Source organism: Notolepis coatsorum, assembly GCF_963971535.1.
Source record: "Notolepis coatsorum genome assembly, chromosome: 15".
NCBI classification, from domain to species: domain Eukaryota; kingdom Metazoa; phylum Chordata; class Actinopteri; order Aulopiformes; family Paralepididae; genus Notolepis; species Notolepis coatsorum.
This window is the reverse complement of record NC_140179.1, coordinates 48278810-48302595: the sequence shown is the minus strand read 5'-3', so window position 1 is coordinate 48302595 and position 23786 is coordinate 48278810. Positions and strand designations below refer to the sequence as shown.

At 42.8% G+C, this 23786-nt stretch overlaps 1 pseudogene across 1 annotated transcript in view; it reads right to left on the bottom strand.

The window, feature by feature from the left end:
* LOC311242037 (adiponectin receptor protein 2-like) overlaps positions 1-17186 on the bottom strand; it is a 103346-nt pseudogene extending 86160 nt beyond the window's left edge. The window contains exon 1 of the transcript XR_014620993.1: positions 17084-17186. The product of XR_014620993.1 is annotated as an adiponectin receptor protein 2-like (transcript). The remainder of the gene's footprint in view (positions 1-17083) is intronic.
* Positions 17187-23786: the final 6600 nt, after the last annotated feature.

The window sequence follows — 23786 nt, the reverse complement described above, 5'->3', positions numbered from 1 at the left end:
ATACATAACGTCACATACACACTGAGGTTGGGCCAACATAGCCTGGTATATCCTGCAGTTACATCACTATCACTAGTATTTAAAATATGGCGAGGGGACATCCCAGAGTTAGACCCCGGGTTTGACTGGGACGACGTTTGGACAAATGCTATATTAGCCTCCTGCAACCCTAAATCACCAACAAATTCATTTTAATTATATTCACAAGACGTATCTCAGTGCACTTTATGCTCTCTAAGGCCCTGTTTAGACGGAAACGCTAGCAGGTGAATCCGCAAAAAGAAATTCGGGTGTGCCTTTCGTTTATACGGAAACGGCGTTTTTACGGGGTGAAACCGTAAAAAAGTGAGACCACCTTCCAGGGTGGAATTCCTAGAAACGATAAACCTTTGCGCAAACCTTTGCGCTAAAAATCGAAACTGTCAAACCGCATAAAACGATGACGAAAGGGTTGTCAAGGCTCTCGTCGCGCGTACTGCTTACATCACAGGCATGCGCCAGTAGCCTAGAAGCGTAAACAAAGCATGTCTGATTCTATCCATGGCGATCACCTGAAGGCTACATTGGCAGTACTTTTAAATACACAAGAATCTGTCCCGCGGCTATCACAACTATTAGTACTGGACCCACTGTCTGTGAGTGACTCTGCTTTGGTCCAATCACATTCCCCACCCACAGTCTGCGAATCAGAGGCAGAGTAGGGCGGGTCTTCACAGCACGTCATGTGACATATGCGCCAATCGTGTGACAGTGGGGCTCCGTCGTCGCGAGTCGTTACAGCGTCGTCTGCACGCAGAATTCCATCCCAAAACGCTAGTCTAAACGCAAAATTAAAAGTGAGACCGCAAGACGACTTTTGCGGTTTCTGTTCAGACTCTCTCCATCTAAACGTAGTCTAAGAGCCACCGGCAGGTATATGCATATGGTCTGGGATTGCCCACCAGTGGCCCATTTCTGGAAATCTATAGCAGCTAGACTCATCATCAACCTTTATTTATTCTCGAGGTTACAATTGAGGGCACCCTCATTTTCAATGTCGTCGAGACTTTACAGACATTTCAATGCACACATTTCTACAATATAACAATAATAAATATGAATAACTATCTATATAGTACTCTTCAAACATGGACCGCAGTCCAGAGTGCACCACAGCAATTAGTATAAAATGAACATAGGCATAAAATCAGCACACAAATTGACCAAATAAAAATGTCATACATTTCAGACATAAGATAGGTATAAAAATGTGTGATGCCCGATATATCGGTCGCCGATATAATATCGGCCGATATGGCCGTAATTTTTTTTTACACATCGGTATTGGTCCGATATCAAGATAGAATTTAGCTTATTTGGCATCTACCCTGGAGTTAGACAAGAAGATACATACCTTTTTTATTCTCTGTGCATGCAGTAGGAGTAGGAAGACTTGCACCGTTAGCCTAGCTTAGCGTCAGTCACTGGAAGTAGGTTCCTCCATTAGCCTAGTTCCCAACGTCTTCCTACTCCTACTGCATGCACAGAGAAGAAAAAGGTATGTATCTTCTTGTCTAACTCCAGGGTAGATGGCAAATAAGCTAATTTCCCAAAAAGTTGGAGTGTTCCTTTAAGAATAGGCATAAAATAAGTACAATAGTACAATGTCGCCAAGTCAAAAACAGTTACAGACTGTTGCAGGTAGGCCTGCAAGTAAACCTCTAAACTTCCCCTGCTTTATAGGTTCAAGTTCTTTAATAGTTGTCATACAGAAGTACAGAATACTTTCATACAAAATGCTTCTTACTGTTACGCTCCAGAGACTGTGCTAGACAAGATAGTATCAAATAACATAATATAGCATGAATTTAGAAGAAGAAAATGAGGTCACAGTGTTCGGTATAGACATATGTACAATGTTCTGAGTTACCATATAATATACAATACACAATACTATGCAGTGTACTAATGTACAGTACTATCTAGTGCAAAGCAGAAATGGGATGAGGTACAATTTTAGGTACAATTTACAGTAAGGTGTACGAGTTGTAGTGCAATCCTTCATCCATAAATATAAAGTGTGGGGAGTGGGTGCTACAGTGTGTTTGTTTAAAGTGGGTGTGTGCTATAAAGTGTGTGGAGTGGGTGCTACAGTGTGTTTGTTTAAAGTGAGTGTGTGCGTGTGGATGTGTGTGCTATGTGCGTTTGGTGGTTGTTGTTGTGTAGTGTTCATTCATTGTTCGTTTAGCAGCCTGATGGCCTGGGGATAGAAGCTACTTCTGAGTCTTTCTGTGCTCGCCTTGAGACTCCGGTATCGCTTGCCTGACCGCAGCAGTTCAAAGAGGCAGTTGTTCGGGTGACTGGAGTCTTTAATGATTCTCTTAGCCTTGCCCTTGCAACGCTTGTAGTAAATGTTCTGGAGGGTGGGGAGCCCCCCTCCAATTGTGCGTTCGGCTGCACGTGTCACTCTTTGTAGTCTGCTTCGGTCTTTTGCAGTGCTATTCCCAAACCAGGAGGTGATGTTGCCGGTCAAGATGCTCTCTATTGTACATGAGTAGAAGTTCTTAAGGATCTTCTGGCTGACTTGGAACTTCCTTAGGCGCCTGAGGAAGTAGAGGCGTTGTCGTGCCTTCTTCACCACACTGTTAATGTGTGTGGTCCATGTCAAGTCCTCGGATATGTAGGCTCCGAGGTACTTGAAGCTGTTGACTCTCTCAACCGGTGCCCCGTCGATGCTGAGGGGGCTGTAGTCCTTGACCCCCGACCTCCTGAAGTCCACAATCATCTCCTTTGTTTTGCTGACGTTCAGGGAGAGGCTGTTTTCCTGGCACCATCCCGCCAGGACCTTGACCTCTTCCAGGTAGGCCCTCTCGTCGTTGGCAGAGATCAGGCCCACCACCACTGTGTCGTCAGCAAATTTGACGATTGTATTGCTACTCCGCTGAGCCACACAGTCGTGTGTGTACAGGGAGTAGAGGAGGGGACTCAGAACACAGCCCTGGGGGGCCCCTATGTTGAGGGTGATGGATGAGGAGGTGCAGTTGCCTGCTCTCACCACCTGGGGTCTGCCAGTCAGGAAGTCCAAGACCCACTGGCAGAGGTCATAGCCCAAGCCCAGGTCCCTGAGCTTGGCTATGAGTATGGAGGGGACTATGGTATTGAATGCCGAGCTGTAGTCGATGAATAGCATTCTCACATAGTTCCCCTGCCTCTTGTCCAGGTGTGATGCTGCTGTGTGCAGCACATGGGATATGGCGTCCTCCGTGGACCTGTTGGGGCGGTATGCAAATTGCAGGGGGTCCATGTTGATGGGGAGGGAGGAGCAGATGTAGCCCTTTACTAGCTTCTCAAAGCACTTCATGGCTATGGAGGTGAGAGCTACAGGGCGGTAGTCGTTGAGGCAAGCAGGCTTGGATTTTTTGGGTACAGGGATAATAGTGGACTTCTTCAGGCAGGTGGGGATGACAGCCTGTTCTAAGGACAGGTTAAATATGTCAGTGAATACTGGGGCCAGTTGGTCGGCACAGACTTTTAGGACGCGGCCGGGGATGCCGTCCGGACCTGCTGCCTTCCTGATATTCACTTTTTTAAAGGTCCGCCTCACCTCATGCTCTGTTACCCTGAACACTGCGCCTCCATCAGCAGCCGACCCCCCCCCCCCCCTTGCCGAGGCTTGTGAGCTGGTGTTGTTATTACCAGCATCAAACCTCGCATAGAAGGTATTGAGGTCGTTTGCTAAGGAGATGTCACTGTTCAGTTTGAGGGAGGCGCCTTTGTAGTCTGTCATCGTTTTGAGCCCCTGCCACATAGCTCTAGAGTCAGCTTGTTCAAACTGGAGTTCAATTTTATCCCTGTAGCGCCGTTTGGCCTCTGACACTGTCCTCCTTACGTTGTGTCGCGCCACCTTGTGGTCATTCATGTTGCCTGCCACTAGGCCATCATTGTATGCTTTGGTGCGCTCTCTCAGAGCTTCACGGACGGATTTGTCTACCCAGGGTTTTTGATTTGGGTAAACTTTCATTTTGGTAGTGGGGATTGTTTCTTTCACCCTAGTACAAACATAGTCCAGCACTGTCTCCGTGTAGGCATTAATGTTATCTGTGTCGCGGAACACAATCCAGTCTGTGTGGTGAAACACTGACCGGATCGTCTCTTCTGACGTCAGATCCCATTTCTGCACCTTTCGCGAGACTACGGGAGTACTTTTAATTCTCTGTTTGTACTTTGGTGAAAGAAAAATTGACGCGTGATCTGATTTACCAAAGCCACTATCAGAATGAGCCTTGTAGCCACCTTTAAATTGCGTGTAACAGTGATCTAGGATGTTACCGCCTCTGGTGTTGCAAGTCACATGCTGATAGAAGTCGGGCAATACCTTTCTCAGATTGGCGCTATTGAAATCTCCCAGTACTAAAATGGCGGCGTTAACGTTAGCCACTTGTATTCTATTTACCTCGTCGTGTAGTCTGGAGAGCGCAACCTTGTTGCTGGCTTGCGGTGGAATATACACTCCGATCAGGACGATCGCCGTTAACTCCCTCGGGAGGAAGAAAGGACGACACTTGATGGTTATATATTCCAGTTCTGGGGAGCAGTGGTTGGATAATTCCTTCACGTTCGTTGGATCACTCCAATTTTTGTTAAACATGAAGGCAATACCTCCTCCACGTTGTTTACCGGACTCTGATGACCTATCTTTGCGATGGATAAAGAAGTGATCCGCTGGTTGAATTGCGTGATCTGGAACCTCCGGTGTGAGCCATGTTTCGGTGAAGCAAAGGACATTGCAGTCCCTAACGTCTCTTTGATATTGAATCCTTGCTCGGATGTCATCCAGTTTATTGTCTATTGATTGTACATTGGCTAGCAATAGGTAGTTTCATCTTCAGCGAGAGCTGAAGAGAGTTCCATATAGTAGAGACACTATAATGAAAGTTGGGTCTGTACATGGGGGACCTCCAGTGTAAGCCAATCATTTGAGCGTGTCATATATCTAGTGTTCTGAACTAATAGTGATGCGAGATAAGGAGGTAATTTCCCGTTAATGGCCCTTAAGGATAAATAAATACCAGTGTTGATTTCGCCTATCCTCCAGAGAAGACCAACCCACTTTCTCATATAAGATGCAGTGGTGTGTATCATATCTGTCACCAGTGATAAATCTAAGAGCAGAATGATAAGCAGAACAGAATCTAGTGGTTTGAGAGTCGAAGGGGCAGCATTTCTATAAATCACATCTCCATAGTCCAAGACACTCTCGGGCATCTGTAACATATCGATTCCACTCACGGCAGCAACATTACTTCTAAATGATATATCTTCACTATCAACATCCATACAACAGAAAATAATTATTCTGGCAGGCATTACAGCAGCCAAAAAGTGTATCGCTATGAGATTGAAAGAACCTGAAATGTCTATTGTCTAATGTCTTTTGTGTTGTTTGCTGTGTTTTTATTTTCTACATGGTATCTTGTATTTTGTATTTATTAGTTAAGTTTTGGTCTGTATTTCTTATTTCTTATTATCTTGTCATTATTATTATTACTGTTGTTATTGTTGATGCTGATGGTGTGTTGTCAAAAGAAAGGTGAAAATAAAAAAGATGATACGTTTTTTTTAAGTAAGTATATAAAAACGATAGTACGTTTTATGGGAGTAGCGCATAAGACAAACCCCCCAATGATGATATCACCGTTAGGGGTGTAACGATGCGACCTCACAACGATTAATTTCTATTACGATTATTCAGGCAATGATTCAATGAAATCTCTTCATTTGACCACGATTCGATTAGATTCGATTCATTTTCTATCAGTTAATTCCCCAAAAATGTTGAACACACAAATGTGGCTGGGGGAACTGATTCACTCAGCATGAATGGATTATAGGTAAATAAAAACAATACACAAAAGAAGAAAAAAAATGTTCCTTGATTAATTTCGATTATAATCGATTCTAACATTTTCAAATCGATGCAGTTGAATCGTCACATTAGAATCGATGCATCGTTACACCCCTAATCACCGTCCATCAAAATGTTTCACTGTGAACATTGTTATGTGCCAATTCTGTAGACATCCAACCTATAGACCTACAACGCATGAGAACACACAAATATTATCACTCTCGCACACATGCACTTAACCTATGCATAAACACGTATGCAGATGCCCTTAGAAAAACGTGTGTATGCCTGTGCAAAATGCACATACGCACGCACACACACCACTGTATCTGCTAATGTCATTTACAATAGAGGAGTTTGGGACATAAGACGCTTACTGTGCAGAATCACAAGGTAACAAGCTTATTTAGCTATAGCCTTTTGTGTGTGTGGGGGGGGGGGGGGTGCAAGAACAACACAAACCAGTCAAGAGGTACTGTAGGACTAAATCTATTAAGGAGCCGATCTGTTTCACTTTGCAAGCTTGTGCAAACACAACTGAGATGAAAGAGCATGCATGCACATAAATACAGCTTGGTTTGCCTACTCAAAAGAGAGAGAAAGAGAGAGAGAAAGAGAGAGAGAGAGAGACAAGAGAGAGGCAGAGAGAGAAAGGTCCCACATGATCAATCAGTTTTGCAGTGACAGTCCTCTACTCTTCATGAAAGCTATGTTTAGCTGCATTCCTGCCTGGCATGTGTTCAGAGACTGACTACATTATAAATACATTACACTGCTCTGTAGAAAATAATGCGTCCATCAAAGTACGAGCCTCAGCTGTGTGTTGCTGTATGCTGCCTTGCAGTGTGGGAGTCAAGTCGTACACGGGCCTACGTCGCCGATCAACAATGACAGGCCCACAGAGAACAATAAAAAAAAATAGATGATGAAATAGTATTAAAAGTGCTTATTGTAATGTGTTGTATGTGGATACTTGTCTCTAGTATACTCCTCAAGTTGCAAATAGGCTAAAATACAAGAACGAGTTGGACACACCACTTGATCAATACAATGAGTGTATTTTCCAATACTCCAATATTCTTAGTGAAGCATCGCTATTCATTAACAGTCTCAACAACATAGGCATGACTCTTATATTGGGCTCATCTGTGTGTTGCTGTTGAGAGTCAATTGATTCAATACAATAGTTCCCATACATAGGCTATAGGCCTGCACTTATTAACGATGGCTCTCCATGCAATAAATAAATAGATAAATGTTGAGTTGCGAGTGGATATTTATGTTCGATACTTGACTTAAATAACACAAAGATCTGTGGGACTCACTGACACTGCATATAATCACTTTCAGGCAGAGGAGACTCATTCTCAGTGAAACTTCATGATGCATTACGCCCTCTGGAATATTATCCTCATAGCTGTCAACATTGGGATTTGAAAAAACGGGATATTTCGCCCCGCCCCCTCCCCCCAATGTAGTCTCCTCCCCCTCGTATGTATATTATATATATTGTCTGCACTGCGCAGCCGTGTAATCGCGAGGCCATAGATTTAGAATAGATAAAGGGGATTGTGGTGCATCATAATTAATTTGTTGAATACAATAGTATTTTTATAACGTTGACACAAATTAAAGAATATTTACACTAAGTTCTCTTTTACCTCTTATTTAATTAATTAATTAATTTAATTGTAGGCACTGTTTATATTGTTCATAGTCCTGTGTGTTGTATATTGTGTCCTATGTTACTTTTGTGTTTATTGTCTCTTTCTATATACACCGTGGGAAGGGGGGCACATAATTGAATTTTATACTGGCACATGGTCTAAATAATACAGCAATGGATTATGGGTAATGCAACTTTAAAGCAGTGCCAATGTAAGACTGACTTTACATTAAACTAATTACAATAATATAGTATAAAGTAGGGTATTATTTGGACTAAAGAATGGTGTTGTCTCCATAGATATAGAACACTAGATAGCTTAAGGCGGTGTCACCAGCGTCGCTGAACCGCCGCCATCTTGCCACAGTCAGCCTTGAGTGAGGGTGAGTGATCTGCACAGACAAAAATACTCATAACTCGCTGAAATATTGACGGATTTACAAACGGTTTGGTTTATTACAAGCATTATTAACGTGGCTATGATTCAAGCGGTTTGTAAAAAAACATCTTTAACACTTTGGATGCCACTCACGGCTATTCTCGGGTTTACCCCCCGGCCGTTGAATGCCAGTTTTTTTTTTTTTTTTATTATTATTATTATTAGCGATCCGAAATCATATTGCATCACGCGAGCCTACCGTTGGAGATCCAGGGACCGCCGGCGCTCAGATGTGAAAAAAGCGCCCTCTATCGTCTCCCAGATGGTAAATCACCCTTTTGGAATGGAATGAATGAATGAATGAATGAAAACTTTATTTAACAGATTGCAGAATGGGTACAATACAGTACGGCTCAATACACACAATTGTTAAGGAGATGCAGACCTGAAAAAGACGTTTGTCTTGTTTCCATCAGGGTCCCCCATTTTCAATTCATATAGACATTTATGACATACACAACATACATGACATTTATGGCATAGGGACATATAGGTATTTAGTACAGATACATTTGTGACATAAACGGTATTCAAATATACAGTACTGTTACCCCTAGATCCTGACAGAGTATATACATATGATGGGGAGGGGACTGTACATTAGGAGGGGGTGGGTGGGTGGGAGAGAAATATCCATACGGCGGGGAGGGAATATATACATGCGGTGGGGAGGAGACTGTCTATTAGGAGGTGGTGGGGGTTTTGGGCATTTACGGTGGCCAGTTTCGAATTGCAGCCTCCCGTAGGTGCTCTTTAAGAGCAGTTTTTAATGTGGGTAGGGATTCACATTCCTTTACAGCTTTGGGTAGGGCGTTCCACATTGATGTGGCATAATTGCGAAACGTGTTTAGTCCCTTGTTTGAGCCGAATCTGGGTTTAACATGATTTGTTGAGCTTCCTCTGGTGTAGTGGTTGTGGTATTCACTGACCTTTGGGAAGTATTTTGACATGTACATGGGTACCTTAGTCGTATAGTGTATCTTGTAGACCAGGCCCATTGCAAGTTGCTGTACTCTGTCGTCTACTCTAAGCCATCCTAGGTTGTCAAAGTGGGCAGGGGTGAGGTGGGTTCTGGGGGTAAGGTCAAGTAGTAGTCTGACCAGTTTGTTTTGTGATGTTTGTAATTTTGTTTTAAGCGCCTTTGAGGTGCTTTGGTACCATGAGGTGCACGCATAGTCGTAGTACCCTTGAATGAGTGCTCCTGCCAGAGTCTTCAGGGTATTCTTGTTTACCAGAGAGGAGATCCGGTACAAGAATCTAGTTTGTTGGACTCAATGAAAGTGAATGGGAGAACGGATTTCTGACTCCACATTTTACTTCTCACTGATGCAGCCGGGGTCTACCAGAGTTCATTCTGGAGCCTCTGAGCCACGGCGAATATGGGTTATACTGTACACACGATGGATCAATACAATTATCGATTTTTTCGAATGGCGATCGGAAATTGGAATAAACCATTTGGATACCATCTGACCTCAGGTAAGGAATCTATGTTATCAGTGTTAGGATAATCAGACTCGTTTTCACGGATATATAAGCGTTTATGTGATATGTGATATGGCTGTTTTGACAGTAAAAGCCATGAGGAAATAAGAGCAGCGATTATCAGCGCGCGGCACGAGCGTGCGTGCGCACACATTATACTATCGATCATCTAGCGTTTATTTGAAATCGATTCATAAATAGGCCGCCAAATGACAACGTTCTGTTATATTCCAGTAAAAGACGATTATCATAGGCATGGGTTGTTTTTTCCGTGAAAACGGGTGATTTTCAAAATGCTATCAAACGGAAATGAAGCGATAAACAAACAATCTGCCTTGACAATGTTGACTGGAAAATGATTCTTTGATAAGCGACGGGCAGATTAGACACAGCCATAATTTAAAACATAGATTATAAGTAGGGATGTCCGATATTATCGGCCGACCGATATTATCGGCCGATATCGGCAGTAAAATGTGATATCGGAAAATTTATTTACATTTACATTTATTTAACCTTTATTTACCCAGGCAAGCAAGTAAGAACCAATTCTTATTTTATTTATTGTCAAAAGTATGCATGTTGGTTTAATTCAACAACAAGAGATATGTAATGTTAATTTTGACTTTTTTAATTATCATATTTTGCACAGATAATGCTTACATTTAGAAAGCCTTTTGAATGCATCCAGTGAAATTATTAATTACCTGAAATTATTCAGTTTTTTTGGGAGGAAACCCTGCATATATCGGTATCGGTTGATATCGGTATCGGTATCGGTATCGAAATTAAGAGTTGGACAATATCGGAATCGGTAAAAAAGCCAATATCGAGCATCCCTAATTATAAGCGATATTAACGTTAACATTAGCGCCGATGGTGGCATTCAAGCACTAAGTCGTGCGCCCCCTGGTGGCACTGAAAGTGTTAATATCCATAATACTAAAGGTTTGACTAAGATTTCTATGAAACTTTATTTTTTTTTAATATTTTTTTTTTAAAACTCAAAACATATATTGGGTCGCACCTAAATCGGCAGGGTCGGTCGGCAACCGGAAACAAACCATTATTTTTTTAGGCCCCACATTACCGGTATCGCTTCTCTGCCTTTTGTATGTAGGTAGTTGTAGAATGTAATACATTTAGCTGTTCTTCGTTTTTCGGGTCGCAACCATCTTCCGGTCTGACTTCCTGTGCTAACGTTCTAATCTACACTGCTGCCACCTGTCGTCACTCGTCACGGAGGGGAATTGCAGCCATTTTGTAAAAAATTTAAACAGGAAAAATACGGGAAATATTTTAATGGGATGACGGCGGGAAGGAAAGTTGAAATACAGTACAATCACGGGAAAAAAGGGGTGGTTGACAGGTATGATTATCCTCCCAGCGAAATATCAGGCTGTGTGTTGCTGTACGCTTCTTATGACAATAAGCTGCGGTTATGGACAATATTTCTTCAACCCGATTGAAATCCTTCAGATTGGCCATTTTAAAATCAACAGTTTACATGGACACTAAATAAACAGAAGCCTGTTTAGTGCCCCAAAGCATATAATCACAATATTACTTGTTTGACATGCCCAGAAATACCCTGCCTACAAGGGATGGGCATCGATATTCAAATAGTTGTTAAATTATGAAAAATCAAATAGTTAATGCGAAATTATTTCCCCTTGTTTTTAAAGGCAACTACACTGTAGTGTATTTGAGAGGACACCCTATTAACACATCTGGCGCCAATAACGTCGTACAACGTGTTTCAAGGTCATGCTAATTCTGCCAATCAACGGCGTACGACGTTATTGAGATCATATTTAATTTTTTCGCCATGGTATTCATAATTCCCTCACCCAGCCTCGGCTGATACAGTGGGAGCCTGCACAACTCTGCAACGCTTCAATACTGTCGCCTGGTGGATGATCGGCGAGTTACAACCGGAAATGGATCTCTGGTGATCTCGGTGCATCTGGGAAATGCGTCCGGCACTCACATATTGTTGCGGGACGACTCTAGACACACATCCGTGTATATGGATCGCTGCCATAACTCAATAATCGATATGATTTGGGCGTTTATTATTATTATACAAACCGGAAATGGATCTAGTCGATCCACGTCAAATAAGTGGGATCTTTTTCCTCCAGTCTCATCAGCGAACGGTAAGAGGACGCCGACGTCATTTTCAGCGTGATTTTTTTTTTTATTATTTTATTATTATTAATGCAAACTGCTCTGATCAATATATCACCCATACTACATAAAGCATTTACTGACGATCACGGAATTATAAACGACCCCCCCCCGTTCATCCGCACATGATGAGTCATAATGTTTAGGATCGTATTCAGTTGGATTTTTTAATATAGCGTGTATCACGAATAAACTGCAATCGATAATCTATATTATGCGTTTAGGCCTATAACTAGCGTTCTAGAAATCACTGCAGAAAACGATAAAAACATTTATATTCTAGACGGTATTTTCGTATGAATCTATGAATGAAAAAGTATAACGTTCCTACATCCTGAACGATAGATAATCGATGTTGAATGGGCCATAGTAATGTCAATTTAGCAATACAATTTAAAAGGTTATAGCCCTGCAAAGAAGGTAAACATCTCCATAGGCTTAGGCTACGTTTAGACGGAGAGAGTCTGAACAGAAACCGCAAAAGTCGTCTTGCGGTTTCACTTTTAATTTTGCGTTTAGACGAGCGTTTTGGGGTGGAATTCTCCGTGCAGACGAGGCTGTAACGACGGAGCCCCGCTGTCACACGATTGGCGCATATGTCACATGACGTGCTGTGAAGACCCGCCCTACTCTGCCTCTGATTCGCAGACTGTGGATGGGGAATGTGATTGGACCAAAGCAGAGTCACTCACAGACAGTGGGTCCAGTCACGCTGCGGGACAGATTCTTGTGTATTTAACCCTTTCACTGCCACACGACAGCCGGTTGTGTGATAGTAAAGGGTTAACCTTCTGTCGTGTGGCAGTGAAAGGGTTAAAAGTACTGCCAATGTAGCCTTCAGGTGATCGCCATGGATAGAATCAGACATGCTTTGTTTACGCTTCAAGGCTACTGGCGCATGCCTGTGATGTAAGCAGTACGTGCGACCAGAGCCGTGACAACCCTTTCGTCATCGTTTTATGCGGTTTGACAGTTTAGATGAGAGCGCGAAGGTTTATCGTTTCTAGGAATTCCACCCTGGAAGGTAGTCTCACTTTTTTGCGGTTTCACCCAGTAAAAACGCTGTTTCCGTATAAACGAAAGGCAGATCCGAAGAAAAAAAAATTGCGGATTCACCTGCTAGCGTTTCCGTCTAAACTGGGCCTTAGAGTGGTGGCAGAGAGTGGTATGAGAGGGGCAAACTCCGTGGCAGTTAATGTGTTAACTGTTACACCTCTGAACGGCATGCTGGGTACAGCTCGCCAGGTAGCATTTCTGTTAACAGCTGGGAGAACAGAAAAGAAAGATGAAGAAAGAGAGACTGGAGATGTTACATTGTGATAAGGTTTTGTACGTTTGCCATGTTGTTTTTACTAAGTTCACACATTTCAAGCATCAGCGAATAGCGATTAAGTTCAGAATGAATGCTGTCTGAATGCTGTCTGGTCCACTGGCCAGCTAGCTCACTTGTTGGATTATCTCATGTTTGCTTCTCATTTTCATTCTTAATCATTCTTAAACATCAATCATTCAGCTTGGGAGTCAGTCTCAGTATAAATATAATAGCATTTTTAATATTACATTTTGTGTTTTCTTGAACAAACATGACCCTGAGTAGTAGCATCATTGAGCACATGGTGACAGTTACCATCTTCCTGGACTTTTACTTTTAAAACAACATTGTTCAATATTACACTTACTGTAGATTTCTGTATTTTTTTACTGTGTATTTTATATTAGAATATATACATAACATAGGAAATGTAAATCCCGGACCGTATTGTATTCTTAGGCTTATTTTATTCTTTATTCTTAGGCTTTTTCGTGACTTTGTTTTGTCTACCTAATGTTTACTGTTTACTGTGAGCGATTTGTAGTGCCAAATTTCCCTCGGGATGAATAAAGTATATTCTATTCTATTAGTATCGGAGTCGTTTTATGAGTACGAGTACACAAGCACAATATTGGATGCGATACCAATGCCGATACTGGTATCACTATTGGGACATGCCTAATTGTCATACTAGAAGTATTTTGGACTCTAATCATGCAGTCGAGCCACCAGAATAACTCCCTTGACACATCTTGGGTTCAGAGTCCCGACAGGGTCTACTGTATTATCTATTACATTTAGTCATTTAGCTGACACTTTTATCCAAAGCGACTTACAAGTTCTGTACAACAGGTCAGCAGGAAGGGTACAACTCTGGCAGCTAAGTAACATTGTTCGTCAAACAGTGTTGAACTTGGGTGCTACAGTCTTGAGTGCATAGTAGTAGACAGATTAGCATAGTAGGTAATATAGGCAAGGGAGATTACTTAGTAGCAAAGTTCATGATAGTATTATAGTATAATATACTATTTATTCTCTTCAATTCAGATATTGATTGATTGTGTTTTAGGCAAAGGTGGATAATTGGGCCGGTTTCGATGCTGTGTAGTACGGAATCCAATTACAATCAACTCCACCAGGACTAGATTTTTGTATTTGTAAAACGTTTGCAAATAAAAAAAAAAAAAGTGCTGTAAGTGGTATTCTTTTTGTATGTTAAAATAATAGCTCTACACTCTGAAAGCCATCACTGGTGGTATAGAATCAGGGAGCGAAATTAACTTTGACTCACCGGCCAGTGGCGGGTAGATGGGAAGAGTCTACCCGCCAAGCATATTTCTTACCTGCCAAATTTTTTTTTGATTAAAAAAAAATATATATATATATTTTATATAAAAAACATTTTTTTTAAATAAAATATTATATAATCATACTTGTAGTTGTATTATCTGCGAGACATCGCCACCACGCAATAAGTCAAAATGCTTGCTATCTGCAAACAGCTCCACTGTCTGTGTGTATACTTGAGTAGCCTCCAGCTCCAGCAAGGATTCTCCGGCCCTGCAGCTAGACCCTATATTCAGCTAGACCCTACATTCAGCATGCAAGGATTCTCCGGCGATGCAGCTGAACCTATTTATAACGTTACCGTTCTTTTGTCAAATCACATTCAACATGCCCTCAGCTAGAATACGCATTCAATCAATGTTATAAGACATTGATATCAGGAGCTATCTGTAGCTACTGCTAGCCCGGTAGATAACGTTAAGACAATTTAGTTTACTGGGACATATGGATCAACGTGAGCTAGCTAAGCTAGCTAACGAGGGACCGGAGGTATTATGCACTCGAGTAGACTATTGCTGGAGCATTTGTTGATATCAGCAGCTATCAGTAGCTAGCCAGCTAGATACCGTTAGACAATGCCTCGTCATGTATTAAACTAAAAGTGAATAGTTGACTGGGTCATTGTTTAAACAGTAACGTTAGCTCTTGGAGGTCCGATATAGACTAGAGCAGATGAAGTAAACAAGCCAAATGATAGCTTCCGATTGGTCATTTGCTTTTTTTCTCATGAAACCAGTCACGTCACTCTACTGTGATTGGACCTAGTGCGATGTGGGACTTGTAGTTTTTTAACGATCTCGCGGCGGAGAAAAAAAAGACGAGCGGCTATAATCTGTACTCGCACAAGAGTATCGTTATGAAGTTATGAACTACACGTCTACACGCCACACGGCGGGCAGCCCTCTAAGTGTCATGCGCCAAAGGTAAAAACAGCCCGCCCCTGGCGGGCGGCGGGCTTTAGTTTCGGTCCCTGTATAGAATGTTTGGTCAGTAACATGGGTCTCCTCTCCCAGTCCCTCTGCTCGGCAGTAAAGAGAAAATACACTCCACACTGCAAAAATAAGAAATAAAAACTATTTTTAAGCAAATGTGTCCTTGAAACAAGTAAAATAATCTACCAGTGCGATAAGCAAATTTGGCATGGCAACATTTCTTGAAATAAGTAAAAATATCTAATATAGTTCTCTCTCCTGATTAGATAAAGTCGGGAAAGTATTTTTTGTTTACTGCAGAGTGGAAGGACTGGGAGACCCATGTTACTGACCAAACACTATATCAGTGATGGCTGTTAGAATGTAGAGCTATTTAACACTTATTAAAAAAAAAAAAAAAAACAGTATGCTGTGTAAATAGGGTGAGAGTGGTAAAGTAGCCTGGAAAACAATTTCATATGTGTATCAACACAGACTATAATAACAAATATGAAACTGGCCATGAATTATGAGGTGACCTCACGCTTTGGGCATAGTTGGGGACGAAAGTGGCAGAAGGGTTCGTTTAGAATGGGTAAAACAAAAATGGGAAATGTTCAAAACAAGGAGACTATTATCTGAATCTTCTCATAAAATATCTATGAGATGACCTAATGTTTTCTCCAATACAGACTGATGTAATATGGGGAGGACATGGTTGCGCTTAGCAGGGTCGAATCTCTTGGGAATTCGGTCCAGAGGGCGAAGGGTGGTTTAATAAGTGGACAGAACACAAGTGTTCCACCCCAACACAGTGTTCCGTTCATCATAAGGCACATCAACTACCACTGTAGTGGATGTGAACTTCTGAATCACTGGACTTGTTCAAAATAGATAATTGAGAGAGGCTGTTTTGTTAAATTATTTGGTTAATTTCATTCTATGATTTCCCAGTCCACGCGTAACAAAAAACATCCAAACGCACAGAAACAAGACGGAAAAAATGAATAGAAAAAATGCTATCTTCTGTCTGCAATGTGCTGCTTAATTGATTGATTGAAAACGTTATTAACAGATTGCAGAATGGGTACAGTACAGCTTGTTAAGGGGATGCAGACCAGAGAAAGACTTTAGTCTTGTTTACATCAGGGTCCCCCATTTTCAATTCATCATGCTGTTGTCTGTATGCACAGGAGGAGGCAAAACACTGGGCGAGCATGCAAGACAAAGAAACCAAAAAACTCCACAGCACAGCCAGCCTTCATGTTGACAAAGAAAACCCCCACCAACTACCAATATAAACAGGCAACAACAAAGCTACATTTCTCTTTACATACCATCACATACGAAATATGTTGCCATTTACGTTACATGACAAAACAGCTATAACAGGTAACGTGATGGTGGATGGATGGTTTGTTTACAACGGGGGGCTGCTAGCGAAGGGCAGGAGGCTAGTCGGCCACCGTAGCTGCCACATCTGAGAGGAGCCACACAGTGTGTATTCTGACAGCTTGTTGGCTCAAACTATCAGTCTTGAAGAAAAGCCCATATCGCCTCCCAAACGACTGAAGATGCCTCGCCGGAGAGAGAGAGGGGCAGAGCTGGGCTGTCTGTCTGTCGCCCCCCTGGCTATAGCTATACTACCGCCGGCTAGCAGATTAATAACGTTCTGCTCTGCTTGTTTTGACAGACAAGAGAATTAGCTGGATAGCAAAGCTGAACTAGCTGGCAGTAATTATACTGGAAAGTCCACACGGTACTGGTATATTTAGTCCCCGAAAAGGAGAATAAATCCAGATGTGTAACACTGGATAGAGAGAATATTATCCGCTAGACAACTCACCTTGTCCTGACTTGGTGAAGTGGGAGTCTTGTCTTCTTCTTAGCAGAGTTGAGGAGGAGAGTGTGGTCGCCTCGCTCTACTCCTCTGTCTCGCGCTGGGGTTCTGAAGCCAGACGCGACTGGACTCTGTGTGTGTACGTGACGCCCCGTCGCACGAGCCGCCGACCACCAATCGGGTCGCTCGAGCGGGAACAGGTGTCCCATGGTGTCCAATGGCTGAACACCAGGAACCAGAAAGAGGCGTTTCAACTAGGCGAGTGACATCATCTTCTCACTGGGACTTGTAGTTCCGTTGATGATTGTTTGTTTCTCTCAACTACATGAGAAGGATCTTGAGTGATATGAAGAAATGCAAGTTCTTGAGCGCAAAAGCGCGTCACTCAGTTTGGAAAATTAGGATATTTTTTTTAAAGTGGCCAACATGTGGTGTAAATTAGACTGGGACACTCACGCTCAAGCGAAAACATTTTGTCGACCACAAGCACCGATAATAACGACATTTATACTTGCAATGTTATTCAAAGGGGAAATAATCTATAATTATGCAATTCCAAACAAAAAAGTACAAAAGTATAGTAGGCCTAGTTAATAGGGCATTTGACCATGATTGGTCCTATCGTATGAAAGGAAAAAAATTTAAATAGGCATAATATGGTCTGAGGTTTCTGATGCCTATGTTATGAAGAACTTTATCTATTCTTAGAACTGGAGCGCATATAGATTGAGAACTGAGAATGTCGTAGCCTACAGTATAAAAGTGAGCGTGCAATTACCAATGACCCACATGAAACAGAATTGGAGTTTATACAGATCTACTGTGGGGTACTTACTTATACATTTTTTTTACTTTTTCTCACAAGGCCCACAATTTAAAATTGGGCAAAATTGTTCAGAATTTTTTATTGAAAAGCCAAATTCAAAATCATGTTTAAACAAGTTTTTTTTAACAACTTTGACACAATTGAAAAGATTAAAAGCAAAGATGCAAAACAAATAAGACACTTTCCTTGTTAACGCAGACCACCTCTGGACCTAATTCAGAGTGACCTGATACAGTTTAATCTATTAAGTAATAGTAATGTTAGTACATTCGCAATCAGCAACATCTGCTGATCACATCTGCACTGTGACATAGAGATACTAGCTATCTATGAGATTATAGATGTGATTTGGCAATGATTTGTGCAGTGCTGGAAAGTAATTCATTATTTAATTTTAATCAAATACTCTACCTATAAGAGTATTTCTATTTTAGGGAACTTTGTAGTTTCATTCCACTACATTTCTAAGGAAATATTGTACAGGCAATTCAACACTGGACACACACACAATCTTTAGTTTCTTTCTATCACCCCCCCCCCCCCCCCTCCCCGTCTCTCTCTCAGGCACACACACATACACACTCTTTAGTCAGTCAGTCAGTCAGTCAGTCAGTCAGTCAGTCAGTCAGTCAGTCAGTCAGTCAGTCAGTCAGTCAGTCAGTCAGTCAGTCAGTCAGTCAGTCAGTCAGTCAGTCAGTCAATCAGTCAGTCAGTCAGTCAGTCAGTCAGTCAGTCAGTCAGTCAGTCAGTCAGTCAGTCAGTCAGTCAGTCAGTCAGTCAGTCAGTCAGTCTCTCTCTCTCTCTCTCTCTCTCTCTCTCTCTCTCTCTCTCTCTCTCTCTCTCTCTCTCTCTCTCTCTCTCTCTCTCTCTCTCTCTCCTCTCACACACACACTTTGCTTTGATTGCTGTTACAGTTAAACGTGATTATGTGAAAGGCTTTATTGTGCTGCAAGACCGTGGGAGTTGGCCGATGCGACTGTTGTTACAAAATGTGTCATGTTAAGTCAAGCCCAAAGCCGACGTGTATCTAAATGAATTGCAACACCTTTTCCTCCTCCTTTATTTATCCTCCAATCACAACTGTTTTTTCTTCGGACAGACTTTGTTTTGTACTGTACTTTGTTATGTTTGACCTTGAATTGACCTCCAATCACAACAAACAACAACTTAGTTTGTCCTAGGAAAGCAACCATTGTGATTGGAGGATCAAGAAAAAGGGGCAGGTTTGAGATAGGTCAAACGTAACACCCATATTCAACTATTTTCCTTCTTTCTTAAAAAAAGAAATTTGTAACCTTTATTAATCTAGGGAATATTTTGTTATTTTTCTAGAAACGGCCTGCCACACACACTCACACAGTTACAGTTTTTCTCAATTGCTTTGGTGCATTTCTCTGATCAGAATTAAAGTTCTCATAACTGTTAGTGCATTTCTCAAAACAATTAGTACAAACTGCAAAACCTAGGTGATAACCTGCAGAAGCGTGTCACTTGCTCAAAATGGATAATTCATTCCTCAAAAGCAAGTATTCATGTCAATGAAAGTGTCACTGTCATCAAAATGAAAAGTCCTGACACCATTGTTTATGAACAAGATAGTCAAATGGCTTTGCCATGTTTTCGTTATGACAGTTCACTCTGTAAGTGTTTTCCAATGCAAAAAAAGTCAGATCTTGGTGACACTTTCTGAAAATGCTCAAGACAGCACTATACACTATTTGCACGGCCATTTGAAATCTACAGTTACACATTGCTGTATTTAGTGAGGTAAATGAGTACAAGACACGTATGTTTCACATTTTTACTGCATATGCTCTTTGCCATTTTAATTTGTTCACAGCATTGTGCAAAAGAAAAATACAAACTAATTTACAACAAACATAAGAAACACCCTTTGGCCGTTGGGTAGAGCTGTTCACAACTGTAAACAATATTGCACATATTGGAACTGAATTGGAACATACAACATACACAGTACTGTAAATCATTCATTCACATCCAGACGTTCCTGTCTGTTTGGCTATTGGATTCAGGAATGGGGAGTAGGGAGGGAGATATTCCACCAGCATCCTTTCATGTGCTGCAAACCACTGTGTGACCAGAATTGCGTGGTGAAAACGCACATTATCCCATACAACAACGTACTTGGTCAGATGGTCGCCATTTAGACCCCTCTCATTCTCAGGGATTATGTCCCTGTAAAGAGTCTAAAAAAGTCAGCAGATGTTGTGTGTTGTATGCACCAATGCGGGGCATATGGGTGAGGATGCCGTTTTCTGAGATGGCTGCACACATTGTAATATTCCCTCCTCGTTGGCCTGGGACATCAGTGGTTGCTCTCTGTCCAATGCGATTCCTTCCACGCCTTCTACCTTTTGCCAGATTGAAACCCGCCTCATCAACATGAATGTGTGCAGCGATTCCCTGGCATCCAGCTCCATTCAGGGAAAAAATTATAAAGAAATGTATAAAATTGGCTTGACAGATTTTGACAACTAGTTCAACATATTTGTATGTAATGACTCAAGCAATGAAATGAGGACTATTAGTTTTATAGGGAATGACTATTCAGCAGTCATAAGTATAGTTCATTTTGACTGACATGACCTAAGCAAATGATAATGTTATAAAACAGCAGAGAATTGTATGAAAGCAATTGATGCATGTCCAAAAGCATTTGCAATTTGTTCGGAGGAATGAGAAACTGCTACTATGATGTGCACAAATTACAAAATGTTGTGGAGGTTGAACTAACAGTTATGAGAACTTTAATTCTGATCAGAGAAATGCACCAAAGCAATTGAGAAAAACTGTAACACACACTCACACAGTTAACACGCAACTGCTCCAGTGGAGCTGCTCAGTGGCCAACAGTGTCAGACTGTGGTTGTACTGGGCAGCTCCTAGTGGTAAACAGTATCAGACTGTGGTTGTACTGGGCAGCTCCTAGTGGTCAACAGTGTCAGACTGTGGTTGTACTGGGCAGCTCCTAGTGGTCAACAGTGTCAGACTGTGGTTGTACTGGGCAGCTCCTAGTGGCCAACAGTGTCAGACTGTGGTTGTACTGGGCAGCTCCTAGTGGTCAACAGTGTCAGACTGTGGTTGTACTGGGCAGCTCCTAGTGGTAAACAGTGTCAGACTGTGGTTGTACTGGGCAGCCCCTGGTGGTCAACAGTGTCAGACTGTGGTTGTACTGGGCAGCTCCTAGTGGTCAACAGTGTCAGACTGTGGTTGTACTGGGCAGGCTCTAGTGGTCAATATCGTCAGACTGTGGTTGTACTGGGCAGCTCCTAGTGGTCAACATTGTCAGATTGTGGTTGTACTGGGCAGCTTCTAGTGGTCAACAGTGTCAGACTGTGGTTGTACTGGGCAGCCCCTAGTGGTCAACAGTGTCATGACCAGTATCATGGTGATGAACAGCTGGTAGGGCCCCTCATCTCGGTTCACTGTCCTGTCACATGACCAAGCTGACATACATCACAATTACACCTGGGATGCCTCTGAAGAAGCGTTTATAGACAAAACATCAAGTCTGGTTATGTAAACAGTTCATCTGAATTCAAACTATGTCTATGAGCCATTAAGTGGGCTGCAAATCCCGTAGGCTGCAATCCTCGCAGGCACAGATCTGCTCTCCATCCCCCCACACCTGCCTACAAACCTTTGGGGACAGAGGCTGATGGCGGTGACAGTGGCTCAGGAGGTAGAGCAGTCATCTGGTAGTCGGATGGTTCCCTGTTAGATTTCCGCTCCTCCCGGGCAGCGTGTCGAAATGTCCTTGAGCAAGACACTGTTTAAATTTTTTACATTTTGTCATTTAGCTGACGCTTTTATCCAAAGCGACTTACAAGTTTTGTACAACAAGACAGCAGGAAGGGCACAACTCTATCAGCTGAGTAACAATGTTCAAAGTGTTGAGTGCTACAGTGTAGGTTAGTGTATATTAGGACAAGTGCATGACAGTAAGGTTAGTTAGGGTTAGATTATATTTGATTATTATTATATATATTTTTTTCATTACAGATAATGATTGAAAAAGTGCGTCTTTAGTCGACAGCGATAGATTGGACGGGTTTCGGCTGTCCTAACTGTGGTGGGAAGTTTGTTCCACCATTGTGGGGCAAGGACCAAGAATAGGCGACTTCTCTTTGATGACCCTCGTGGAGCTCGGATAGGAGTAGGTCTGAGGCGGCCAGAAGATGCAGAGCATAGGGGTCTTGCGGGTGTGTAGTTAGAGACCATTGACCGGAGGTAGGTGGGAGCCGTTCCCTTCGCCGCACGATATGCCAGGTTGAGGGCCTTGAAGCGGATTCGTGCAGCAATGGGGAGTCAGTGCAGGTCCCTGAGAAGTGGGGTGACATGGGCTGACTTCGGTAGGTTTGAGATCAGGCGGGCCGCTGCATTCTGAATGAGTTGAAGAGGCTTGGTGGCAGTGGTCGGAAGGCCAGCAAGCAGTGTGTTGCAGTAGTCGAGGCGGGAGATGACTGTTGATTGGACGAGGAGTTGGGTGGCTTCTTTTGTCAGGAAGGGGCGGATCCTTTGACGTTGTTCAGGAGGAATCTGCAGGTTCTGGTTGTCACTGCGATGTGAGTGGAGAAGTTCAACTGGTCGTCAAGGACAACACCAAGGTTCTTGGCGGTCGGGGACGCGGTCACAGTTGCATGCTCGACTGTGATGGAGAGGTCGGTCAGGGGGGAGGATTTGGCCGGCAGGTGAAGCAATTCTGTTTTGCTTAGGTCAAGTCAAGAGTTTTATTTGTCACGGCATACAAGGCATACAGGTTCAGTTTGAGGTGGTTGGTCGTCATCCAGGCGGAGATGTGAGGGAGGGAAGAAGAGGAAGAGTTGAGTATCACCGGCATAGCAATGATACGAGAAGGCATGAGACGTGATAACGTTACCCAGAGATTTAGTGTAGAGGGAGAAGAGAAGGGGTCCAAGGACCGAGCCCTGGGGGACACCCGTCCGCAGGGGGCGGGTGGCAGACAGGGTCCCTCTCCATGACACTTGGTAGGAGCGGTCATTGAGGTATGATGTCAGCGCAGAGCCAGCCACTCCCATTCCTGCGAGGGACGCGAGGAGGATCTGATGGTTCACTGTGTCGAAGGCTGCAGGACCACCCCCAAGAGGAGGGAGGACATGGTAGTATGCATTTTGCGAAGGTTCTTGGCAGTTCTCGATCCTATGGTGAAAGAAAGAAGCTTTGGCAGTAGTAATGGTTTTTGAGAATGTGGCGATGTCAGTGAGGCGTGACTTTCTATACTTCCTCTCAGCCGCTCTCAGGACCTGTCTTTGTTCTCTCATTGCATCCGTTAGCCATGGACTGGGTGGGGAACGGCGGGCAGGTTTCTCAATGAGGGGACAGAGCTTGTCGAAGGAGGTTGCGAGGGCTGAGAGAAGGGTGGAGGTTGCCATATCTGGGGGGAGAGCAGAGAAGGTGTCACTCAAAGGTAGAGCGGATAGTATGTCAGAGGAGAGTGTGGAGGGGGATAGGGAGGGCAGGTTGTGTCTGACTGAGACGGTTTGAGTTGGAGTGGAGGGCTTTTCGTTTAACCCCTAATTGCTCCCTATGAGCAGGTCGGCACCCTGCATGGTTGCCTCCGCCGTCGGTGTGTGAATGTGTGAGTCGATGGATGAATGTGAGGAACAAAAATTGTAAAGCGCTTTGGATAAAAGCTGTTATATAAAATGCACCATTTACCATTTACCCTCTGGAACTCTCCCGGCTGAGATCTGTTCTGCCACGTCCTTGGACTCCTTTAAATTAAGACGGCCCTGAAAACCCACCTGTTCACAAAGGCCTATGGCCTCTAGTCGTCTCCCTGTCCTTTATTGTTATTATTATTTATTTATATATATATAGTATATATATACAGGTATACTA